Source organism: Pelophylax lessonae, assembly GCF_965119305.1.
Source record: "Pelophylax lessonae genome assembly, chromosome: 1".
In the NCBI taxonomy this organism is placed as follows: Eukaryota; Metazoa; Chordata; class Amphibia; order Anura; family Ranidae; genus Pelophylax; species Pelophylax lessonae.
In genome coordinates this window covers 207,914,019-207,939,691 of record NC_138768.1, presented here as the reverse complement: position 1 = coordinate 207,939,691, position 25,673 = coordinate 207,914,019, and the positions used below count along the sequence as shown (strand labels likewise).

Sequence of the window (25,673 nt, the reverse complement as noted above, 5' to 3'; positions counted from 1 at the left end):
ACTGGAGAATTGACTCTTTGCTACAATGTAAAGTAGTGAGTGTACAGCTTGTATAACAGTGTATATTTGCTGTCCCCTCAAAAGAACCAAACACTCAGCCAATAATGTCTAAACCGCTGGCAACAAAAATGAGTACACCCCTTATGAGTACACCAAAAATGTCAGTCTACTCATTTTCATTAGCTTAGCACGGGGTACATTAAAGAGGATCTTTACCCTAGAAAGATAAGAAAAAAAGTTAGCAGTTGCAAATACTGAAGCTGCTGACTTTTAACCACTTTCCGATTTCCTAACGACGATTTACGTCTACAGTCAGCCCCTCACAGGCAAAGTGACGTAGTACTACGTCGCTAGCCTGTGAGACTCTAGTAGGGCGAGCGCGCGCCGCTGGAGGCGCACTCCCGCTCGCTCACGGACCCCCCCGCGCGTGTGTGCGGCGGACCTGATGTCCGCTGGTCACTCGCGATCGTCGGTTACACCGGGAGAAAGGCAGGCGGCTAATGTAAACAAAGCCGCCTGTCATTCTCCCCTGTGTAACAGCACAGATCATACGGTCCTGCTATGTAGGACCATAGATCTCTGCTGTTACATCACAAGCCACATCCAATCACAGTTAGAAACACGCCCCTAGGGACACACTTAACCCCTCCTTCTCAAATAAAGTTAACCCCTTCCCTGCCAGTGTAATTTTTATAGTAACAGTGCATATGTATAGCACTGATTACTGTTGTAATGTCACTGGTACCCCGAAAAGTGTCAAAAATGTCAGTCAAGGGTCCGATCTGTCCGCCGCAATGTCGCAGTCCCGCAAAAAAAGAATCGCAGATCGCCGCCATTACTCGTTAAAAAAAAAATAATAAAAATGACAAAAATCTTTCCCTAGTAAATGCAATAACTTTTGCGCAAACCAATCAAAATACGCTTTTTGCGATTTGTTTTACCAAACATATGTAGCAGAAAACAAATTGGCCTAAAATGTTAAAACATTTTGATTTTTATATTTTTTTGGGGGGGGAATTTAATATAAAAAAATGTGAAAAATATTGCTATTTTTGCAAAATTGTCGTCCTTTTTTTGTTTATAGTGCATGATCAAAAAATCGCACAGGTGATCAAATACCACCAAAAGAAAGCTCTGTTTGTGGGAAAAGGGAAAAAAGAACGTCAATTTAATTTGGGTACAGTGTCGCACGACCGCGCAATTGTCCGTTATAATCACGCAGTGCCGAATCGCAAAATAGGCCCTGGTCAGGAAGGGGGTAAAATCTTCCGGGGCTTAAGTGGTTAATAAAAGAATACTTACCTGTCCAAGAATCTAGCGCTGTCCTCACTCAGGTCCTTTCTTCTGTGGTCTTCGGATCCCCAGTACCAGCCTCCCACTGCACATGATGAGCAGCGCTTTATAAATGGCCCTGCAGCCTTCTGGGACCTGCGATGTGTCCCAGAAGGCTGCAGGGAAAGAGAGGACGGCCGAGGTGTTCTGAGTGAAAGTAAGAGCGGGTACCTAAAAATGGAATATGCCAAATGTGGTAGAGGAGGCAGAGAGGAGATGATAAAGCAGAACTTCCCTTTTTGGGTGAAATTCCACTTTAAATTACAAAACCTGGGACCATTCCTTACAAACACAGGGGCACTTAGTAAGCGTAAAGCTGTACAAGTCTTTGGAGGCAGTCACTTTATTAGTAAACCCAATATGAATTGTGTCCAGACACAAACCAAAGGCACCACTTTTTTTAGGTCATTAACTACATTAGTAGAGCCATAGGGGCTCAGAGGGATGGAGCAGAGTAAACTAGATTTTAGTATCTGTGGTCTTATCATAAAGTGTCTTATATAGCCTTAAAAAGCATCAAGTAAAACTAAACAGTAAATGGCAAAAGAACAATACAGTTAAGAAAAAAAAAAAAAACAGCTATTTACGCTAAATCACTTTCAGAGAAAAGTGTAATATTCAAATGTAACCCCCCCACCCCTACAAAATAAATTAATATACTGCAGCTTACCAAATCCTTAATTGTAGTGGCTTCATTCGTTTTCTTTTTTTTTTTTTTAGGCTTACCACCTTTATTTTTACCTAATGATCCTGCAAATAACACACTTCATATCACTTTACTGGCTAAACTCATTTCTCTATTAGCCATAGTTGTCACCCAGGCCAGACCTTAACCACTTCTGCACCAGCCGCCGCAGTTGTAGGGTAGCAGTCTGGAGCTCCCAGGCAAAGTGTTGTACATGTACGGCGCTCGCCTAGGTGGAGCTAGGGGGAGATCGCCCACTCCTGGAGGCGCGCTCCCACCCCCGCTCATCAGCTGGGGAGCCAGTGTGTGTGCCTGGCAGCTCCGATGGCCGCCGGCCACTCGCGATCTCCCACAACTGTGATTACTTCACAAGCCAGGCCCCATGACAGTTAGAATCACGCCCCTAGGGACACACTTAACCCACTGATCACCAGTAATGTTAACCCCTTCCCTGCCAGTGTCATTTTTACAGTAACAGTGCATATTTTTAGCACTGATTACTGTAGTAATGTCACTGGTACCCCCAAAAGTGTCCAAAATGTCAGTTAGGGGTCTGATTTGTCTGCTGCAATGTCGCAGTCCCGCAAAAAAAATAAAAAATTGCAGATCACAGCCATTACTAGTAAAAAAAAACAATAAAAATGGCATAAATCTTTCCCGTAGTTAGTAATAACGTTTGCGCAAACCAATCAAAATACACTTATTGTGATTTTTTTTACCAAAAATATGTAGCAGAAAACAAATTGGCCTAAAATTTTAAAAAAATTTAGACTTTTTTTTACATTTTTTGGGGGGAATTTCATATAAAAAAATGTGAAAAATATTGTTATTTTTTCAAAATTGTCGCTATTTTTATTTTGTTTATAGCGCAAAAAATAAAAATTGCACAGGTGATCAAATACCACCAAAAGAAAGCTCTGTTTGTAGAGAAAAAAGGACGTCAATTTTGTTTGGGTACATCATTGCATGACCACGCAATTGTCCATTAAATTCACACAGTGCGGAATCGCAAAATAGGGCCCTAGTCTTTGAGCAGCATAATCCTCCGGTCTGAAAGTGGTTAAACTTATCTGATTTGCTTATTTCCATTACATGGTGGCTTGATAGACTTAGTGGTTTACACAGGAAAGGGATATCATCATCATATATCCCAGAAGTCTTCAGGCACTGAGACAGAGCAATCAGTCTTCCAAAAATGGGTGTGTCTGCATGGGAAGGAGATGGGAGGAAGAAAAAGCCAGCTTCCAGAGTGTAAGGCCCGAGGCCCTGCTACCTGCTGTGGGGAGTAGAAGTTTTTTGTGTGTACCGGCAGTGAATGCTGCTTAAGGGCAAAGGGGGGAGGGGGGGGCGTTATCAGCAGTATTCTGTGTTTAGCAGCAGCGGCTGCTGGAGGGAATGTCATGAGCAAAACACTGTGTGTACCAGCAGTTGTGGGGGATTTGATGAGCAAAATACTGCTTGTAGCTACGGTGGCTGCTGTGGAAAAAGGGGGAATAATATACTTTGTGTAATGGTCGCTGGGGCGGGGTAGGAGCAAACAGAGAATAGTGTGTGTGTCTAGTTGTTCCAGGAAGTTACTGCCCACTGGCTTCACCTGCCCTTACTACAAATGGCTGCCATGACAATATAGCATACATAACAGCTTCTCTTGTAAATATAATATATATTTAAATATTAAGCCCCTAATTCTAATTGACAATATGACTAGCTGCTACAAGTTTTTTTTTTAAATGTAACATTCGGAATGAAGTTCCTTTTTAAGGGTTGGTAATCTGCAATATATTACATTTTCATTTTTGGGTTTAGATTTGTTATAACTCTAATTTGTAGCAACTACTTTGCACTGTGCCATGGAAGGTAACAGAGACTAATATTAATAGTAATACTAATAAAAAAAAAAAAAAAACCTTTTTATATTTAAAAAAATCAGTTTAAACGCAAACGTGCACTGCTTTTATGTCATCAAGTATAAGTATTAAAATAAATCAGCTTCTCAAATTTTACATAATGCTAAACATGACTAGCAGTGCATTGTAACAGAAGTGTGTTCAGTGCTTCAGTAATCACTACACTAAATAGGAAGCAATCTGCAGAGGAACGTCTTTTGAAATTCAAATGAAAACACATACACAAACATGAGGGTCAGTTTGCTGGAGGCTGCCTGGAACATGACAGATGTCTCATGCAGCACTGACTGTGGAGTACAATCTATCACAGCAACCACGCACATGACTCGAGATAGACAGAATAAATAAAATAGATGAAGTCATCGTCTAGAAGAGCTTATTCCATAATATTTCAAGTAGTATACAATCTGACATACAATACACTATAGACTTGAATTGGCCATTAAATTAACCAAAGGAGTCTCATGTGGACAACAAAATATTCCCAAAGGGGAAAGTGTTCTTTTGTTGCCAGCAATCGATAAGGCAATTGGCCCCGTTTATGCATTCTCTGTCATCAGAAATCTCTAAAATGCCTCCTTAGACCAGGGCCTAGGCTTATTTTGTTAAAGTAGATCAAAACCCATACATATTTTTTTTTATATATATGTTGTAATATGTAAATGTAATTTCAAAATTGCAAGCACTGTTGCCAACTTTAGGAAACTGGTACTGATCTATGATGTGCAGCCAACGCTAGAGTGAGCACTGTGCTGTTACACAGTTAATATTCTCATTATTGTAGATGCAATTTACATAGTATATTCTGTGATTTATTTACCATGTATTTTTCTATGGGTAGCTATTTGCTGCCACCTTCTGGCCTTTTTTGGTAATGCTCTTGTTCCTCCTGTGAGCACGATACATCATTTCCTTGTATGTAAACTCCACCCCCTGCTCTTGCTGTATTTCCTGTGTCATGGCTGCTTGCATTTGCCTCATGTAACAGGGACTCTTGTATTCCACATGCTAAGCTAAGGAAAGCATCATCTTTTGACCGTATAATACTGAAATCAATTCATTCTGCTGTATTCCTGTTGTGTGATGTTCAGAATAAACTAGCTTTTGGATGAAACCAGTATTGGTGAGTTCAGCTATCTGAGGAGGATTGTCCGCAGTGACCGTATCTGCTTATACAGGCCAGGCACAGAGGTCTCACAAGGGTTAGATCACTATCACAACAATCCGAGTCAGAATAAGCACGTTTAGAAAAAAAGTGGCTAAATGAGGCTAGACCAGCCTTTTTCAATCAGGGTGCCCAGGCACCCTGAGGTGCCTTGAGGTTTCTTTAGGAGTGCCTTGGCAAACTGCCTAAAAAATTGCCCAAACATGTATACAAGCCAGAAGGTGGATCAAGCCTGCTTTTTAGTTACACAAAGCTACAGGTTTTTATTGTAGTGCACCATTTTAACCTTCCAGCCACCGACATCCTAACAACCAGTGATATCATCAGTGTTGATAAGAAGGGTGTTGATCACATGCACGGCATCCTTATTTGACCCTCCCCTGCCCCTCTCCATTAGCACTGGGGTCACATTGGCTGAGTGATGGAGAGAAAAGGAGAGAGAGGGGAAACACTGGAATACTAATTAGTACCAGTGTCCAAAAGTGTATTAGCTTTGGAAGAATAAATTACCTTACATTTAGTGTTCTACGTGTGTCGATGCTGCCACAATATGTAAAATTATTAGAATAGTTTTTTACATTTTATAATAATGTGCCTTGAGACTGTCCATAATTGTAAAGGGTGCCTTGACTGAAAAAAAGTTTAGAAACACTGGCACAGAGATAGAACAAAGGAAAACAGTGTCTTATTTAAAAAGGTTATGATACTTGGGACTTTAAAAATGGAATGCCATTCATTTAAAGTTTTCATCTTTTTAAATACTTTAGGAATAAACCGCATGCGTCCGATTTGCTTCAAAATACAATATTAGTTCACAGCCTATTGCGTATTGATAATGGGCTTAAAAAATATTGCTTTTTGAGGAATATAATATTTCCTGGTTATAAAGCTCATATCTAGGCAATATTTTTTTTATAAACTGGATAGAGTGAGGAAAGGTACAAACCTATGCTCATAATGACACACGTGGCGCGGAACGGCTGTAGAGCAACATTTACATGCCTGAGGTCCAGCAGCCATTCTGACACAGTTTGGTGGCGTTAGATGTAAGTTTGCGGATACCAGCATCTTATGTCCGAGCATTTTATGTATGTGGATTGTATTGCTTTTAAAAGATTTTATTGGTTGGCCTCACCAAAAAATACTATGCTTGAAGTTTTCTCTGATGTCCATGGGATGTGGTTTGGAGAGAGTTGTTACCTGGCAGATCATAATTGGATACTGCACGTACTTCCTGTGAGGAGACCATAAAGTAACAAGTATGGTTACTGTTCTATATGTTAGGCAGCATCTTAGTTTGGTGAGTTTGCACTCTTCACGTATGGCGAAGGAAAGACACAACAGTGGAGGATTTCATTAATTGTTTACTACAATCATTTATTTATGAACTTTTTCCACTTTTGCTTTGTTAGATTATTATTTCACATACCTGACATGATTTAAAGATCAATACTTTAGAGTACTGCATTTTCTTTTACATGAAAGGTATAAACCTATTTGTCTATAATGTGGGGAATCAATGCTCTTGATGAGCAATAATTACTCTATCTTAACTGATTTTTTTGCTGGAGTTGGGCTTAAAAATTGATTTTCGACTTTGAAAAATAATAATCTCTTGACTTAAAGAGCCGAGGGTCCTCAATTTATATCTTTTTCAGCACAACCATTGTCTATAGGTTGATCTTGACCTTGGACCTGCCTGGAAGCTTGTCCTTTTTAGGGGTTTGTGAAAATTTTCATGCAGCACTCAGTTCTAGAAAACATCTGAAAGTATGGGGATTCACTCCATGTGACATTGTAGCTCAGGTGCTTGGTGATTGTCCTAGGAAAGCCTTTCTCAACCTTTTTAACATGAAGGAACCATTGAAAAAACATTATGGGATCAGTTAACCCTTGTTAATAACTATTATACCTATATCTCACAGTACATTAGTCTGGTGGTCAGTGGGAAGAATGCTCCTTACATTTGTTTTCATTGGGAAGAATTCCCCTTACAGATAAAAAAATAATTGTTGCCAGTGGCAAGCAGCATAGCAAATCACACGTTTACTTTAAAAAAGGTAAGATAATTCCTTATTCAGATTTAAATTTTATTTTGAAAATGTATAAAATTAGAGACGCGCTTATCTAAATAACACCAAAAAGTTTCTGAGATAAGAAAACAACTATATATTCAAATTGTACCTTCATTACAGGGAGAATAAAATGATATGTGCCAGCTGTGTTAAGACATTTTGTGATTGATGCCAAAATCTGCAACCTGTTCACTTCATATCAATCCATCACAGTCACGCTATGCTAACTCATCTCTTTATGCTGACAGCTACTAAATAACTGCATATAGGGGGAAGCTGTGCACTAGATACTGCATATACTTAGACACTTGAATTATTTTATAACCTGAATTACAATAAGGATGGTAACTGATCTCTGATCTAAATTACATTTTAACCACTTCTGGACTGCAAGGACCCCCATAATGACCAGGCCATTTTTGCGATTCGGCACTGCGTTACTTTAATGGAAAATTACACGGTTGTGCAACACTGTACCGAAATAAAATTGATGTCCTTTTTTTCTCACCAATATAGCTTTCTTTTGGTGGTATTTGATCACCTGTGCAATTTTTATTTTTGCGCTATAAACAAAAGAAGCAACAATACTGAAAAAAATATATATATTTTTCACATACTGCTATATAACATTCCCCAAAAAAAAATATTAAAAATCAAAATGTTTCATCCTTTTAGGCCAATTTGTATTCTGCATTTGTATTCAATCGCAATAAGCGTATTATGATTGGTTTGCGCAAAAGGTATTGCGTCTACAAACTAGGGGAAAGATTTATGTCATTTTTATTTATTTATTTATTTTTTTACTAGTAATGGCAGCGATCAGCGTTTTTTAAGCGGGACTGTAACATTGCGGTGGACAGATCGGACCACTAACCAATATTTTTGACACTTTTGGGGGGACCTGTGACATTACTACAGTAATCAGTGCTAAATATATGCACTATTACTGTAATAATGACATTGGCAGGGAAGGTGTTATTCTAGGGGTGATCAAAGGGTTAAGTGTGAGCCTAGGGGAGTATTTTCTAACTGTATGGGGGATGGGCTTGTGAAATGACCACAGAGACCTGTGATCCTATATAGAAGGATCACAGGCGCTCTGTGATCATTTCGGAGAGAAGAACGGTCAGCTGTGTTTACAACAGCTGACCGTCCTTCTCTCTCAGCAGTGAGCGATCGCAGGTGCCCAGCCGCCCCCATGCATCGGCATCCCCGCTGCCTAGTTGGGGCTACCCCCCCAGCACCACGCGCACAACCGACATAGGGCTACGTCGGTTTGCGCAGAAGAGGCTGCCTGCCTCAGTAAATGTGCAGCGTGCGGTCTTAATGTGGTTAATAAAGCAGGGGCGACTGCTATCCTATACAGGTGTGCCCAAAGGGTTGTGCCCCCCTTTTTTATTCTGCTTTTAGTTTTCCTAGCAATAACCATGTAAAATGGTTGGCCACAGGACAGGTGGAGCTTTAACATATTTTACATTCACTTAGGCAACATGCCCTTTAGAAACATCCCCTTTTGAAATTAATGTCAAAAGCTGCGAGAGGCAGATGCGATTTAATTATTTTATTTTTTATACAGTTCCCTGTTAAAAAACACAAAATTTATCCAGGGTACTACACATCTACCTTTTAAAAATCAATTATGGTAATTGTTATTTTTATGGTCTATAACATACAGGGCTATGACGCGTTATGCGTGTGATCACAAAACTTTTCTATAGATCAGCTTAACAGTCTGTTCGGAAGTGTGAGAAACTAGTGGGTGTAATTCACGTGACAGCAGCTGTTCAGTAAGGAAACATTAGATTTACAGTTGACTTAAAGCAAGCAAGTGAATCATGAAAAACACCAGCAACATAAAGGCTTGTAAAACTTTGATCATATTCCCACAAGGATCTACTCATGTATACTGGGAGGCCCGGCATTAAATTTGCCTTAACTGTCTTTGTAATAGAGCTTCCCACTGGTGTCTCCCATAGCACCTGCACAAGACTATGCCATTTAACATACAGATCAGTGAGTAAACCGATGCATCTGAAAGAAAGAAAACACGACAGTTCCCTGCCTACTTTCTGCAGCACCTTTTATAAATCATTCTATTTCAGCATAATGTGAAAAAAATGCCTTTTGACGTGCTTTCATTAAAACAAAGCTAGTGCACTTAGCGGTCTAAGTGCTGTAATATGTCACCTAGGAGAATAGTCGTTGTGCATTCTGACTCACTTACTGCAAACTCTCACTGCGATTTATTAGGTTAAAGAACAAGAGATGCCCCATGAGACTATGCAAGAGAGGCCATGAGAAGCCATGTAAAATGAACAGTATCCGCAGAGAATAGGAGAGCAGCATGCTAAGGGTACAAAAGATAATTGAGCTGTTTTACCATTATTTTCATTTGTCTGCAGATAAACCTGAGCTAGTTTGTTTGACAAAGCATGCACACCTCCTTAAGATAGATTAAAAAAATGATTGAACTGTTTTTTTTTTTTTTTATTATTATTATCTGTGTCGCTGTCATTATATATTGCCTCCTGTGAAATAAATGATATTAGAGATAAGTGTGGTTACCTAGATTGACAGTGTAAAGATGGAATCTCAAACAAAAAGCTGTGGGTCATCCAATGGTCAGCATTTTTTTTATGGTATTGAGGAAATTGCTAATTTTTTCCATTCTTCTTTTTACAAAAAAACTTGCAGAGGACTAAAAGAAGACTTAGAATCAGATATATTTTTTATGTGCATGTTAAACAATTTGCATGTGTATTTATTACCTTTCACAGAATTTACAGCTTGGGGGACTTCATTTATCCAGATATTGACTGGGCAGTCAGAACTTCACACTCATTTAGGGCTCATCATTTCTTAAATGTCTTGCTGGACAACTTCATGTGTCACTTGGTGTATACCACAACTAGAAAAAATGCCCTGCTAGATCTACTAATTACAAATAGCACAAGGTTGACTCTAGATGTGGAAACAGTGATCCCAGAGTAGTTACATTTAGCGTAAATCATAGGAAAAGAAGGCACGAGGGTAGTGCAAGAACACAAAATTTCAAAAGAGACACCTTTTCTAAACTGTGCCCTATACTATAAGGGTCCATTCACACGGCCCGCATCTGCCGATGGAGTCCATTCTGCTCAGCGGGGGATCGATTTGCCGATCCCCGCTGAGCAGGCGGATAACAGCTCCGCCTCCACTCTGTGTGCGGAGATGGAGCTGTCAGATCCCCGCTGTCCTCTATGGGGAGATCTGATGAGAACGAATCGCCTGTCCGCTCTCATCTGATCCAATCCGCTGGACGGATGGAAAATAGGGTTTGCATCCGTCCGGATTTCACGGACAGGATCCGAAGCGGATAGCAGCGGGTGTCAGCAGAGATGTCTCCACTGACATCCACTGCCCCATAGGGATGCATGGAGCATCCAATCCGGTCCGCCTGAAAAACTGACAGGCGGATCTGATCGGATCGTTTGTGTGAAAGGACCCTAAGAATCAAATTCTAGAAAAAATGTGGAGTTCTGATTTTACTTGCTGCATACTTGTCTAGGTCTTTGACTTAGAAAGTACTGATGACAGAGACAATCAGATATCTAACAATAGCAGAGGAAAGCCAGCTATGACAAACTTCACATCTCTCTCTGTTTAGGTTTATTTTATTGGGTTTACCTACTTTATACAATTAATGGGCCATTTATTCTGAACCCTTCACAGTGGAAACATAGATTTGCCTAAAGAACACAATAAATAATGGCATTACTAGTGTATTCCAATGGGAAACAAACATAAAAGAGGTAAAATAAAACTTGGGTGGCTAACGTAAAAAGGCATTGTGACGAGACCAATCTCGCCACTGGGCATTGGAGAAGCCTGGTTGCTTGCCTCCTGCAATGTGACTATGGACCCTCTCATCAGCCCATGCTAAACGTAAACCCCAAGGCGATTTGACTGTGTTTGTGGCATCTGAGCGCTGTTTGGATATGTTGAGCGCTCAGATCCAGGTTATCTGGGGATGGGTTGAATGTGGGGGTTCGGTTCAGTAGACTGGGAGTTATGCATTTTTGTATCTTTTTGTGTTTCTTTAACCATGTGGCTAATGGAGTCTTGCCTCTATCCTGGAAGCTAAACCTTATTCCTGTACACTGTAAGGCACAGGAAGTGCACTCCTAATATGGTCATTCCAGGAAGTTCAATGAGGAGACGGACTGTCTGAGGTGGCTCTCCATTCACCTATTGTCTGGTGTGCTAATGACCTCACCTGTTGTCTACTAAGGGATGTATTGACACTCAGAGTAATGTGTATTGAGGGCTCGTTAGGGAACCATTGTTCGGTGTCTGACTATTGTGTACATTGATTGCCCTTTTAACCCTTTTGTGTCCGGTGCCGAGGTTCGTAACAAGCATATAAAAAAAATGGCCTTGAAATGCTTCTCACCCGGGCAAATTATGTTTGGCCAGGAATCCTTTTCTTCTGGGAGGATGGCATGTGATGTTATCCTGAGAACGAGCCTTGTATTACTTTGCATTGCTCTGGTCCCAGTATGTAAAAAAAAAAATAAAGTAAAAAAAAAAAATACAAAAAAAAAATATTAATATGTTATTACATTTTTTTACATACTATCACCAGTCAGTGTCCCTGGTCACTACCACACTGGGTATATAACGACGCTGTACTGCACTGGTGACAGTATGTAAAAAATAAAAAATGTGAAAAAAGCTATTTTTTTTCTCCATTTTCCAAAAAAATGGTGACAAGGAATTACAAGTTCAAAAACTGTGCCATGCCTCTTACTAAATACCTCAGGCTGTTTACTTTCCAAAATATTTGTACTGTCCTGCCATTTTTGGGTCTCAAGAACATCAGGATTGATTGATTGATTTTCAGTTATATATATACCATAGCTTGTAGACTCTATTACTTTCCTATAGACTACAAAATACATACTGATTTGGGGCATTTAGATTGCCATTCAAAGTGCTACAGTGCTGAAAGCTGAAAATTGGCCTGGGCAGAAAGGAGGTAAAAGTGCCGGTACTGAAGTGGTTAAAATATAAGAAATGGGGATTAAGCAGAGGACAGTAAAAAAAATCCAGTTTTTAAAAAATATTCTAATAGTAAGAAAGCGAGATCAGAGCATACTTGTCCCATAAAGGATGATCAGGGAATGTTGGTTACAAATGACAAGGAGAAGAAAGCTGTGCTAAATGCATTCTTCTCCTCAGTTATTACAAAACAGTCCACAAAACACTTGAAAAACTTAATGTAAAAAAGTTACTAGGACCAAATGGCTTACACCCTAGGGTCCTCAAAAAATGTAGACAGTATAAAGCCAGACTGTTATTCCTAATTTTTAAGGACAGCTTAGTGACTAGAATGATACTAGCTGATTAGCGAAAAGCCAGCATGGTACCATTATTTTAAAAGGACCAAAATATATACCTGGAAACTACAGGCCAGTCAGCCTAACATCATAGAGTATGTAAACTGTTGGAGGGGATGATAAGGGACTATAAGAATGCGCTTATGATAACAGCACCATTAGTAGTAATCAGCATTGATTTATGAAAGTTTATTCTTGCCAGACCTGTCACTTAACATTTAATGAGGAAGTGAGTTGTCATCTAGATAGAGGAAGGCCTGTGGATGTGTTGTATCTGGATTTTGCTGAGCCATTTGACAGTTCCCCATAAGATCTTAATTTACTAACTGAGGTCTGTATGTACCTGGATAGAAAACTGGTTACAAGTGCACATCCAAAGAATGATGATAAATAGTGTGTGCTCAGAATGGTCTGGAGTTGAGAGCGGGGTACCCCAAATCTGTTTAATTTATTCATAAATGATTTAGAGATTGGTATAAATAGTTAATTCTCAGTTTTTGTTCATGATACAAAACTTAGCAGGGCAATAACTTCACAGCAGGTTATAGAAACTCTGCAAGAAGTCCTCAATAAAATGTTCGGATGGGCAACAACATGGCAAATAATGTTTAATTTAAAAAAATGTAAAGTAATGCACTTGGGGGCTAAAAATATGGAATAAAGTTACTCACGGGGGGGGGTACCTTTGGGAAAACCCAAAACAGAAAAAGTTCTGGGGGTCCCAGTAGATCACAGGCTCAGCAAAAACAATACCAAGCTGCAGAAAGCAAAGCTAGCAGACTATTGGCATACATTAAACATTTTATTCACACAGGAGATAAGACTATAATGTTATCCCTTTACAAAACTCTGGTTCGACCTCATCTTGAATTTGCTGTCCAGTTCTGGTCACCAGGAAGGAGGTGCTGGAACTGGAGAGAGTCCAGAGAACGGCAACATGGCTAATAAGAGGACTGGAGGACCTCAGTTATGCGTAACGACTTCAAGCAATAAACCTATTATCCCTGGAGAAGAGACGCTGAAGAGGGCATTTAATAGCGATATACAAATATCTCAATGGTGATTCTAGCAGAGGAAGAAAAATATTCAGTCTCAGGTTGCTTAAGAGGACACATGGCCACTCAATGAAATTGAACAAGAAGCAGTTTAACCATAAACTGCATAAGGGGTTCTCTATGGTCAGAGTGGTAAAGATTTGGAACTCCTTTCCACGGTTGGAATTGGAGAGTATCAATAATTTAAAAAAAAATAGATATCTTAGGGAATGCAATATGCAGGTATATGGTATTGACATAAACACATGCACACCCACACAGATTGAACTGGATGGATTGGTTTCTTTATGAACTATGTAATTTATGTAACTATGATGTGATGGGCAGAAGTATTTTTCATTGAGATAATATTATGCATCTTTTCAGATAATTTGGGAAAAGGAGGGTTGATCCATTAATTTTTTCTGGGGTTCCTTGAGATGTTAAAATATTTTCAAGGGTCCTTGAAGATAAAAAGGCTGAGAAAGGCTGCTTTAACCTAACATCTGTCCACCAAAATCAGTGGACATATCACCCAAAAACTAGGCACAATTCTCAATAATATGAAAAACTTACTCTAATACAGGAGCATTAATCCATTTGGAAAGCAGTAACATTAACTGATATAAACTGGATATAATTATGTGGTAAGTACTTATTTTCTTATTGTCTAGTCATGAATAGCTATTTGTCTGTTCACACAAAGACAAGAAATTACTCTTTAAATATAGTCTGAAGAACAGAAATATGTGTCATGACACCAGTTGGTCAGATTTATAGTAGGGTCAACAATATGCTCCACATTACAAAAGAATTCATAAGTATTATATGTTCAAAGCATATGCTTTAAAGATTAAATTGTTCTTATCTACATATGGTACTAGAGGGAAGCATGAAAATGTAATTTTACATTTTCTGTCATGAAATTATAATTCTACTACACTACTTTCTGTATTTCAGATCAGAGAAATTTTCTATTTCTATAAGGATATATTTGATTATAGTAGATGTTATTCTGTTATGATTCCAGCGTAAGTGGAATTCAATCTGACGCCACTGTACTAGAATTGTACTCATAAAGATTAGAAGTCTGCATTACTCTGAGTGTGTTAACTTGAATACTAACTAGGTCTGGCCTGCAGCTAAGGTCTTATAGGTTAATAAAAATTAAATCTAGCCAGCCTGTAGAAAAATCAGGCTTGAGAGTATACTGCCAGCACTATACACATTACTGTGCAGTCGAACATGGTGTAAAGACTTAAGATCTCTTATCTGGAAGTGTCTGCAAATCAAACAGGGAAACATGTTATGTTATGTTATATTCTTATACAGTACATACAGGGGTGTTCAGAAGGGATGAAATAATTTTTTCCTTGTCTCTTTTTAAAATGTTTTAGGGAAAATGGAAATAGTATTAGGCTCGGTTCACACTGCCACGACCTGAAAGTTGAGCGACTTTGCCATGAGACTTCAGTGCAACCTGATGTGACTTGAAGCCACTTTGAAGCAACTTCAGGAAATGCCTGGGTAATCTTCCTGTAATGGAAGGATCCAACTTGGAAGCAATTTCCATTAAAGTCTATGGGCACAAATCGGATAGAAATTGCCTTAAAGTAGTACAGGAACCTTTTCTAAAGTTGTAGCGACTTCAGTAGTGCTTATTAAAATAGCTCTCATTTACTAAAATGGGATTTTACATGTCACACGACTTGGGGTCTCACAAGTCGGATCCCAAGTCACGGCAGTGTGAACTGAGCCTTAACCCCACCACCTCATTACTAGTCCAGAACACTTGGCACACAATTTGATACCACCACTTCATGAGGGTTATAAAGAGGCAGGTCCCCAGCTATGTAAACACCAAGCCATGTGCACTTTTTTTTTATCTTAAAGGGTACTTCCCCTTTTGTAAAATATACATATGTTACCTATATTTACTAAACAGTGTTTTTGTGTAGCGTCTTCCTAGAGAGGTATAGATAGCAGGTATAGTTTTTGGCTTTCTCTGCTTAACAGGAAAGCAGGAGGTAAAGCATTTGAGCTCTCTGCTTATCAGGGAGCTGGATTTACTTGTTAAGCCTGTTCCATGTGTTCCATGTGTGATTCATATGGGCTGAGGGTGTGTCCCCACTGTATCCAATGGAGAGGTACATTGGACAGTGGAGGAAACCCAGCCAATGACACTCAGGCTTTGATATCATCCCGTGGTTTTTGGCACAGAGGGGGGTTTGGGCGGGAATCCAGGTCCCAGAAGGAGGGTGACAGCTGTCTCCCCTTCTGAGTGTGTGGCTGAATCCAGAGGTCCAGGAAAAGTTGACTGGTGTAGTTGGAGGCAACGGTGACTCTGGAAAACAGTGTCCGTGAGTACAGAGGAACTTGCCCAGGGGTCTGCCAGGAAGGGGACTACTCCAGAGGATAGAGTCAGTGGACGGGTGTCAGCACACACAGTGAGAGAGAAAGGGGTGCAGAGTTAAGAACTCTGAAGAGAATTGCAAGCAGGAACACTTAAAATATCTTCACTTCAGTGGCAGAGTGAAGCAGCGGCCTCGCCGCATCCTAAAGTCAGCTGTCCTCAATGCTTTGAACAGTTATTAGTTGGAGTATCCCACTCATCCCTTCTCCTATCCAAGTTCTCAATAAAACTACAAAACAACATCCCCTGGCTTGATTATTGACTGAGCCAAGGACTTAAAGTGATAAGTTTCTGAAAGCAGTTGCTACGGGTACCCCAGGGGAATCCAGAAAGTGTTATATCCAGCAGTCCTCTAGGGGGCAGTGCTACATTTGTAAACAGTTTCCAGCAAAAATTAGCTTTCCAATTTTGTGGATAGTTACAATTACCTAAAGTTGGCAACACATTCAAATGTGTTTTTTTTTTGCATGTTGGTATTCTGTAAACTGGCTTAACACTGTTCCTAGCAGTTTTCTCATATTAACAACACTGGAAGTGATCACATGATTATATCTAAAAGGTTATCCCACACAGCACTCAACAAGCAGGAAACTGCTGTAGATTGTGAGTAGACTCTATTAGTGAGCAAAACATTTGGCATCTGGCAGAACTCTCAATCTAATAACCCCAACACAGACATATAGACACACAACTACAGTGAGGCAAGGTCCCAATGGCCCAGTGGTTCCCATAATATTAAACAAGGGTGTGAGACTATGATGTATTGCTGTATACATGCTTGTTACATTTGTTGTGATAATCTTCAACAAAAATCAGAATGCATTTAAATTGCTTATGATGCCATAGGGAACTCCCATTTGTCACCAAGCCATTCCTTTTATCACCAAAATGTAATCATAATGAAGATCACCATATGCAACATTTATTACATTTTTAATACAGCTAAATTATTTGTAAAATCTGGAATCACCCAAGAGCATTTACACTGAACTCCTTCCAAATGCATTTTGTCCCCTGGTTAAGTACTGTGTTAAATTGCTGTAGATGTCAGAATTACACTTCCTAACAGGTGACTGGTTAAATGAGGTGACCTGTCATATGAGTCGTGGGAACATACTGTCATGGTTTTTACAGCTTACAAATAACAATGCCTGAAGGATGGAAGCTGGGGCTAACAAATACAATTATCTTGATAAACATCTGTGGAACTACAATCCACTAGAACTTGGGAATCGTACATAGACCATAACTAACTGATCTAGTCATTTCCTGCCTGCAGGAGAACAGCGTTTCATTCCTAAAACTATATCTTCTTATTTAAAACAAAGAAACTAAACCAGAGTGTACAAGTGTATACTATCAAAAAATATTTGTAATCGGATAGTTTATTGAGGTTTTTGTATATCCAAAAAGCATTTTTTTCATATTAGATGTTTATTTGCACAAAAGAACCACACAGCTTACAACCATGTTAAAGGCTGGCTTTATATTTTGAAGCCTATAGACACACAATCTTACCTGCCCTATGCCCTTCACATTACTTAAGGCAGAACTCCAGGTATGACCTGATTTGCATAGTTTAATTGGTCTAGCCTAATAATTGAATGTTCATTGAAAAAATAGACGTTCTATAAATGGGCATGGTGCCAAGTAAATGCCCCTACCCTGGGGACCCTGTGCAGAAGGGAAGCTCCTCAGTTCACAACCCAGAAGATAGTGGAAATCAACGTAGTAGTGTAGATTACTACATTGATTGTAAGTTTCTACAGCGATCCATCAGGCATAAAATATGCATACCTAAGCATACCTAAGCTTGGTACAGTGTGGATGAAAATGTATCTGGTTCAGCAGAAACTGATCAAACTTCTTCTGTTCCATAGAAGCTGATTGTTGGACCTGTTCACATAAACAATGAGAGACTGCACTCCAACTTGAAACGATAAACAATTTATTGATCAAGATGACAGACAAATATTGTACAGAGGCAGGACCAAGGTTAACGCGTTTCACGGAGTTAGATCAGCTTAGTCATAACCATGGTTATGACAAAATTCAAGTTCCCTGAAGCCACATCACTTGTGTGAATGCAGGAATCTGTGTTTTATGTAGTTTAGCCCGCTGGTTGATAAAAAAAAACTCACAGTGTGTACCCAACTTCACATTGGTCCAAGCAGGACAAATGTAACTATGCAATTAGGATTACATCTGGATTTCAGTTTTACCAAACCAAATACACATCGCTATTTTCCTGATCATACTATAGAAAAATCAACTCACAAACACTACTAAAAATTGGTTGCATTGTTACTAGAACACTATTTTGTCAAGATCACTGTCACATTGCCTGCATACTGACTACAGTGATAGCAGAGGGCTGACATGTAAAGAACCTTGCCATATTACTGCACTACTCATTTAAAAAAGGCTGTGTATGCACTAAGGTCCAACTAGAGTGCCTCCCTGTAAATGCAGCCACCTTGGCACCAGAGAGTTGTCCTGTTATCAGGGAGGTGGTAACCCCCCCCCTCTTTCTTCAATTAATTGAATGATGTGCTGTGCTCCCAGTGCCACCTGGGATATACACATCACATACTGAGAGCAATGTATTTAATTTGCTTAGGCTGGAAAGGACGATGGGGGCAAAATAAAAAAAAGTAAGCAAGCAAAAAAAAAAGAGAGAGAGAGATTTGTGTAAAGGCCGGGTTGCTTTTGGAAATGCTGTTGGCCCCATACAGCCTACCTGGCAGGGCCCCCCTAACCAATTTATCAAGACAATATTTTCACTAAAACTACACTAAAATCATTATTACCAGACAGAGAACTTGTGTGAATTAGCCCTTTTTTAATTGTTTTTTTACATTAAAAATAAAATGTATAACTTTTTTTTTAAATGTTAAAATTTATTACAATTATTTTATTTTAAAACATTTTTTCAATTATTTATTACAATGTTTAATAATAATTTTTTTTAGAATTTGTTATTTTTTTACAGGACAGGGAAGCCAGCAGAGCTGCGGGAAGGGGGCATCATAGTGAAAGGGGGGCACACGGAAGGGTGGGGTGTCAGAAGCAGGCAGAACAGGGAGGGGGATCTATGTTGGAGAAGTAATTACAGGAATGATGCCCTGTGTCCGTGTCTCTCCCTGCAGCAGATGAAAGCCAACAGGAGAGGGAGAAACTGGCTTTCAGCTGCTGCAGAGAGCTGCACAGGGCTTCCTTCTGTAATTGCCCCTCCGCCCGACCGCCCGGTTCTCCATGCTGTTGGGGCCACCCTGTGTGTCGGGCCCCCTACAGGAGGACTGGTGGTCCCCCTCTATCAGTGGCACTGTGGAGGAGTGGGGGAGGGTTGGAGAGAAGGAAAACTAATTTTCAGGGTGAAGATCCACTTTAAAGTGTGTGTAAACCCTACCAATAAACTTATCATTTTGGTCTGTTAATTATTCCATTAAAAGGGTTTTTTTTTTTTTTTTTTCAAGAACGCTTTATTGAAAATAAAGGTACAGTACATAGTAATGACATTCATAACGTACCTTGATACAAAACGAAGAGCACATTGTACGTGTAACAATTACAAGTCAGGCAAATTAGTACATCTTAAACCTCCATCAATCCTAATGTTCAAAACAAACTGATCATGATGTCTGAAGAAAGGACTTAATCATTATATGACTCATGAAAGAGTGTACAGAGATGAAACCTCCTGTTCATGATAGGTTAAACCATGGTGGATATAATTTACTTATAAGTCATGTATATGGGTTGGGTCCCAGATGGGTTGTCTGTCTACTCTAAGGGTGACTCGCACGGAGCTAACTAATGGTGTAAGATGTCAAGATAAAGAGAACAGAAGTGGCATAGGGTGGGTCAGTGGGGTGTATGTAAGAGACGGGGCATTAAGGAAGAGGTGAGGTTGGAAAGAGAACGGTTAAAGGGCAGAGGTAAGGGCATCACCTCCTCAATCTCCATGAAAGATTATGTCAACTAGTCAGTAGTAAAATTGTGTTTATGATCTAAGATTATGAGCATTTATGATCTAAGATCAAAGCATACATCATTGCATGGTATTCCTCCTTGCCTTTTACATCAGTTCCAAAAGTGCAATTAAAATAAACCTGTTAACCCTACCAGAACCAGAACCATAATGGACCTTGCTTTGTTCCCTGGTCCAAATCATTTAGAGGAGGGGGGGGGGATTATGATGTGGGGTTGTTTTTCAGGGGTTGAGCTTGGCCCCTTAGTTCCTGTGAAGGCAATTAAGGCGTCAGCTTACCAAGACATTTTGGACAATTTCATGCTCCAAACTTTGTGGGAACAGTTTGGGGATGGCCCCTTCCTGTTCCAACATGACTGCGCACCAGTGCAAAAATCAAGGTCCATAAAGACATGGGTGAGCGAGTTTGGGAGTGGAGGAACTTGAGTGGCCTGCACAGAGTCCTGATCTCAACTAGGGATGATCGAACGGTTCGGGTCAACCATCGGTTTGACCCGAACATTGGGTGTTCGAAATTCGGCCCAAATTCCGAAACTTTTTGCGGTAAAAGTTCAGAATTCGGGTCACCAGAACCGCCCAAAATGCAATGGGACAGGAAGTGGGCTTTAAAAGCCCGTGATTGGCCCAGAAACGTCAGTAAAAGCCAATGAGGGGGCAGGAGTCTGCTAGGAACGTGATTGGAGTGACTACGGTGTATAACATAGCCCCGCCTAACCTCTAGCACTGTAATACAGAGGCTTTGGAAGAGAGTGGAAGCATTTGTGTTTCTCCTGCTGTGTTAAAAAACGTTTGCTGCATAGCCGATTGCTTGTAAAGCTCCAGATCAGCAGAAGAGCAGTCAGCTTACAGAAAGATTGTCAGTGTAGTTAGAAATACAGCGATTGTGCTGTTTGAGTTAGAAAAAAAAAAAATAAATAAAGGGACAGTGTCAGTTAGAAATTATCTTCTGCTGCATGGAGCTGTTCTTTTAGTGTGAGGAAAGGGATATGCAGTGTAGTTAGGGTACTATATACCACTATAGTTAGATTCAATAATCTAGTTTTTGTAGGGATAGTTTTAAGTGTCAGGGCTCCGTCTAGTGAGCACGTTGCACTGCTGATATATCTACAGCAGGTATACGTGCTTGCTAGTCAGCTATTGTGCAAAATACATTTCAGCGATACACACATCTGCTGTATTTAGCAACAACTTTGGGTCGCATAGCAGTGTGCGTCTTGCAGGTGATTTTCACATCGCACAGTTGATAAAGACTCAGTGACAAGTTAACGGCTGTTCTTGTTGTAAGCGTTAAGTCCACTGCTAATCTTGTTCCCAGTGCACTGCATTATGTCCCCATCATACACATTGGCTGTGCAGTTGATCAGGAGCAAAAGAAAGGCGCGTTTAAGCAAAAAAGTCATTTTTGAAGGTTTGGCATGCTATAATTCTGGTTTTGGACATGTTACAGAGCTGAAACTTCACAGGTACACTTTTTAGACCCCCCAAACACTAAATCCAAAGAAATATCTTTTTTTTTTTAAATAATTTTTTCAATAAGTCTCTCAATCAAAAATTACAATTTTTAAAAACCTTTTTTTGCCTGATTCATAGTCCCTGGGGCATGACCCAGAACCCTAGACACATTTTAGGGGCATTTATTAGGTTTTAGGGCTTCAAAATGGTGTTTTTTGATTCCCGAAGTTCGGGTCCCATTGATTTCAATGGGGTCCGGGAATCCGAACCAAACTTTCGGGAAATTTGGGTGTTCTTGTCGAACCGAACTTTTCAAAAGTTTGATCATCCCTAATCTCAACCTGATAGAACACCTTTGTGATGAATCAGAGCAGAGAATGAGAGCCAGGCCTTCTTGTCCAACATCAGTGCCTGACCTCAAAAATGCACTTCTGGAAGTATGGTCAAACATTCCCATAGACACACTCCTAAACCTTGTAAACAGCCTTCAAAGAAGAGTTGAAGCAGTTATAGCTGCAATGGATGGGCCAACCCAATATTTAACCCTATGAACTAGGACTGGGAGGCCATTAAAATACATGTGCGTGTAAAAGCAGGTGTCCCAATACTTTTGTTAATATAGTACATGTGAAGTCCTACGTAAATTGATGGTGCTTTATAAGTACCTTTAATACATTTTTAAAAAAGCTCTTAAAACCTTTACTGCACTGATATTTCAAGCAGTTTTATCAGCTCTGATCACTTTGATCACACTTTGTTGTGTAATATCAAATAAAATCCATATAAAATTCAAATGATGCAGAAGAAAACACCTGTTTACATGGTCACTAGGGGGTTAAGTGTTCTTCACACTGCAGCACCCTCATAGTGTTGGATTTCATTTCATAATGTCACCTTGCTTTTTTTGCAGAGTGATACACCGGCATTCACTGACCCCGAAATCCTATAGTTTTGTAAGCATCATCTATGAAACTTAAAAAAGAGTGTCTGTTGACTAGTGCAATTTAAGCTTTAGGCGTTTAAAATGATTTTGCGCTAAACGTCTAGAAATAATAATGCAAACATGGCCAGTTTTGCAGCTCACCACACTGTCACCGCCTGCCTTTTCCTCCTCTCTAGTGGGACATAGTTTTACATGTGGAGCCAGACAGCTTCCTTTCAGTGCCCAATAACTGCCATCAAATACTTTCTGGGTCACTGGATTGCTCCTACCTCAGAGACGTCAGATGTGCAGAAGAGAAATCACAATAAGGTGCTTTGAGTTTGCTGAAAGCCTGCACTGTATACACAGACTGTGAGCTCTTCATGTAGAAGGAATTATATCAGGGATAAAACACAGAACTGACTTGTTCGATACATTTGTGCAATTTAAAATAGCAGAGTTCAACCATATTATCTAAGCTTGTGCTTCTTCCGAAAATAAGATGCGACTGTTGCAATTCGAACCTCTTTCATTCAGATTGGAAAGAGACTGCTTAAACACTTCTTCTCAGAACTGGCTTTTAGACGGATTCAGAAAAATATCTCTCTGTTTTACTCTTCTATGTTAAATATATATATAAAGTCTATTCATTTCTAATATATTCACAGCTAAAGCTAACTCACAGCTAACTCTAGGCAGCAGTGTTCATTTTGGCAGCAAATTTTGATTTAGTTTTAGTCATAGTCTTTGGACTAAAATGCTATTTTAGTTTTAGTCCTATTTTAGTCATCTGAATTGTTTTAGTCATATTTTAGTCAACTAAATCTCCAGTACATGTTAGTCGACTCAAATCTCAAACATTTTAGTCGATTCGAAATCAAATGGGTTTAGGTAAATTGTAATGCATTATTTAAACATTTCTCAAGAGTTTTCAAATTAGTTATATACTCCTGGAGTAAAAATCTGATAACATGTTGTTATTTATGGTATTAAGGTTTGAACATGCTCTACAGACACAAATTTAGCCATTGTGATATATAATGTCTTTAAAAATAAAACCAAGTTTCATAAACAAAAAAAAAAAAATATTGCTTTTTGACAAACAGAAGTGCAACTTTAAAATACAAAAAACTAGAGATCGATCAATTATCGGCGAAGCCGATATATCGATATCTGATCTGCACTTTCCCCAATATATCGTAATCATTCTTACGGCCCCGCAACCTCAGAGAGGGGATCAGGTAGGGAAATATGCTTCAAAGACTCCATGAGTCACTAGGGGGACCCCACAAAAAAGTGTAACACACTGCTAAGGGACTACCCCCAATGCACTAGCAGCACCACTCAGTCACCAAGCACAGGGCACAGAGCGATCCTCAGCAGAGAGGGAGAGGACCCCACAAGATTCACTACTCACCGACACAGGCACCGGCAACCACCAGGAGAATCTGAGACCCAGAATTGGGAGACTAGGCCTCAAGGACAGATCCAGGCAGAATGGGGGGTCCTGGCAGGAACCCTCACCAGGAACAAAAATCCCCCCCGCACAGTCGATCGGCCGGTCGCCGGCAGCGCAACCCCCCCGGCCTCCATCACCAGTTAGCGTCCTGCCCCCATCTTAGGCTAGTGACCAGACCACCCAAACAGCCCCAGTGTATGTGGAGGGGGGCAGGCTGAGGGACTCGGCAAAAACAGGGGGGTTGCCTGCAGGAAAGAGGGGATCCTGGGGCTCCGACCATCCCAACCAGGGGCCCATGTCCACCCCAAAATCCTCCAGGGGCAGAGGGGGGACAGCTACTCACATACCAGGAACCAGGTGGGAACCGCTCCAGACAGATCCTCCTCCCAATCGAAATAGGGGGCTGTCGGCCAGGAGGAACGCTTCAACTCAGGCCGAGGCCAGGTTGTATGCGACTTCGTGAAACGTTTAACTTGAAGGGCCACCCCCTGATCTAACGCGGAGCTGAGGCCTGCAAGCTCTCGCTGGCCAGACTGAGGTGAACACTGGATCTAGATTATCCAGCCCGTTGCCCAGTCCGGCATTTGATAGTAGATCTCACAGGAAAAATCCAGGAGGAAAAAAATTTCCATCTAAAAAAATGTTGCCAGGACCAATGATCCCAGCAAGGAACTAGGTCCTTACTCCTGACTAGGCATAAAAAAAAAATGAGTGACTATAGCAGGGAGAGGGGACCCCCTAGGACTACCCATGGGTGTAGCCAGAAGTTTTTTCTGCCTAATGTCCTACTCCTGTAGGGGGCAGTATAACCCAATGGTCAAGGAGGACAGGAGCTGTGTCCATCAATGAATAAAAGAGAAATAATGATTTTACATTTTGACCAAAGATAAGTGTAGCTGAAGAACTGAGTCTTTCTCTTACCTATACAGGATGATAGTGCTGTGTAAACATTAGGATTGAATGGCCAGCACAGCAAATAAAACAAATCCCAAGTATGTGGAGTTGTGAATCAAAATCACCAAATCTTTAGAGCCATAAACTTGACAGTAATCCCAACCCTTCCCCATAAACCCAAAAGGTCAACTGGAACAAGGGTACAAAAATCATAATTTTATTTATCAATGAATGGAATTTGCATACACTGGAATTACATTGTATATTACCATTGTGCATATTCCAGATGTAAGGTTTGTTATCTCTGTTCAGCAGGTATCTATGTTAGATTTCCTATTTCTATTTTTGAAGTACTGATAAGCAGAAATGTATTGCAATATTGTGGCTTGTAACCAGCTGACAGGGGTTAGTAGTGTTGTTGAGTCATACCCACTATTAAGATAAGAGGAATATTCAGACATCCACTGTCTTGCCTGGCTCCAGGCCTAGAGAAGTTATTTTTCTCAGTATCAAGATTTGCCAGCTGGAACGGCAATCATCTTCTAATGTACCAGAAGGCTCTGCATAAAGAATTGCCTAAATCTATCACTCCTGTAGAAAAAAAAATCTACAAACCAAAACCCATAATTAAATGGAAGGTCCGTTAGGGCCATCATTCAACACATTTTATTCTGCGGAAATTAAAAGTAATTTTGCCTAATATTAAAAAGGGACAAAGATGTATGGAACGTATATTGTCCGAGGGCAATACCAATTCATTTCCATGTTTATTTTCTTCAAAAACAGACATTGTTTCAGGTTTTCATATGTTGCTAAAATACGGAATAAAAGGTGTATGAACCAAAGCATTTAACTGGCAATGTGCAGAATGAGATGAGCTGTTCTGTATTGCCAAAAGCAAGATGATAAAAAAAAACCTGAAAACAAACAAATTGCTACAAGAGTGTCAAGAAATTATTAGTTATT

General features: G+C 40.0%; 1 protein-coding gene and 1 long non-coding RNA gene across 2 annotated transcripts in view; one reads left to right on the top strand and one right to left on the bottom strand.

The window, feature by feature from the left end:
• The window catches only part of LOC309567504, a 373,653-nt gene extending 352,170 nt beyond the window's left edge, over positions 1 to 21,483 (top strand). Inside the window, exon 2 of the long non-coding RNA XR_014225937.1 lies at positions 21,348 to 21,483. This is a non-coding gene — a long non-coding RNA (uncharacterized lncRNA). The remainder of the gene's footprint in view (positions 1 to 21,347) is intronic.
• Positions 1 to 25,673, bottom strand: part of CHSY3 (chondroitin sulfate synthase 3) — a 543,385-nt gene that overhangs the window by 122,401 nt on the left and 395,311 nt on the right. The gene's annotated exons all lie outside the window — the stretch shown is intronic.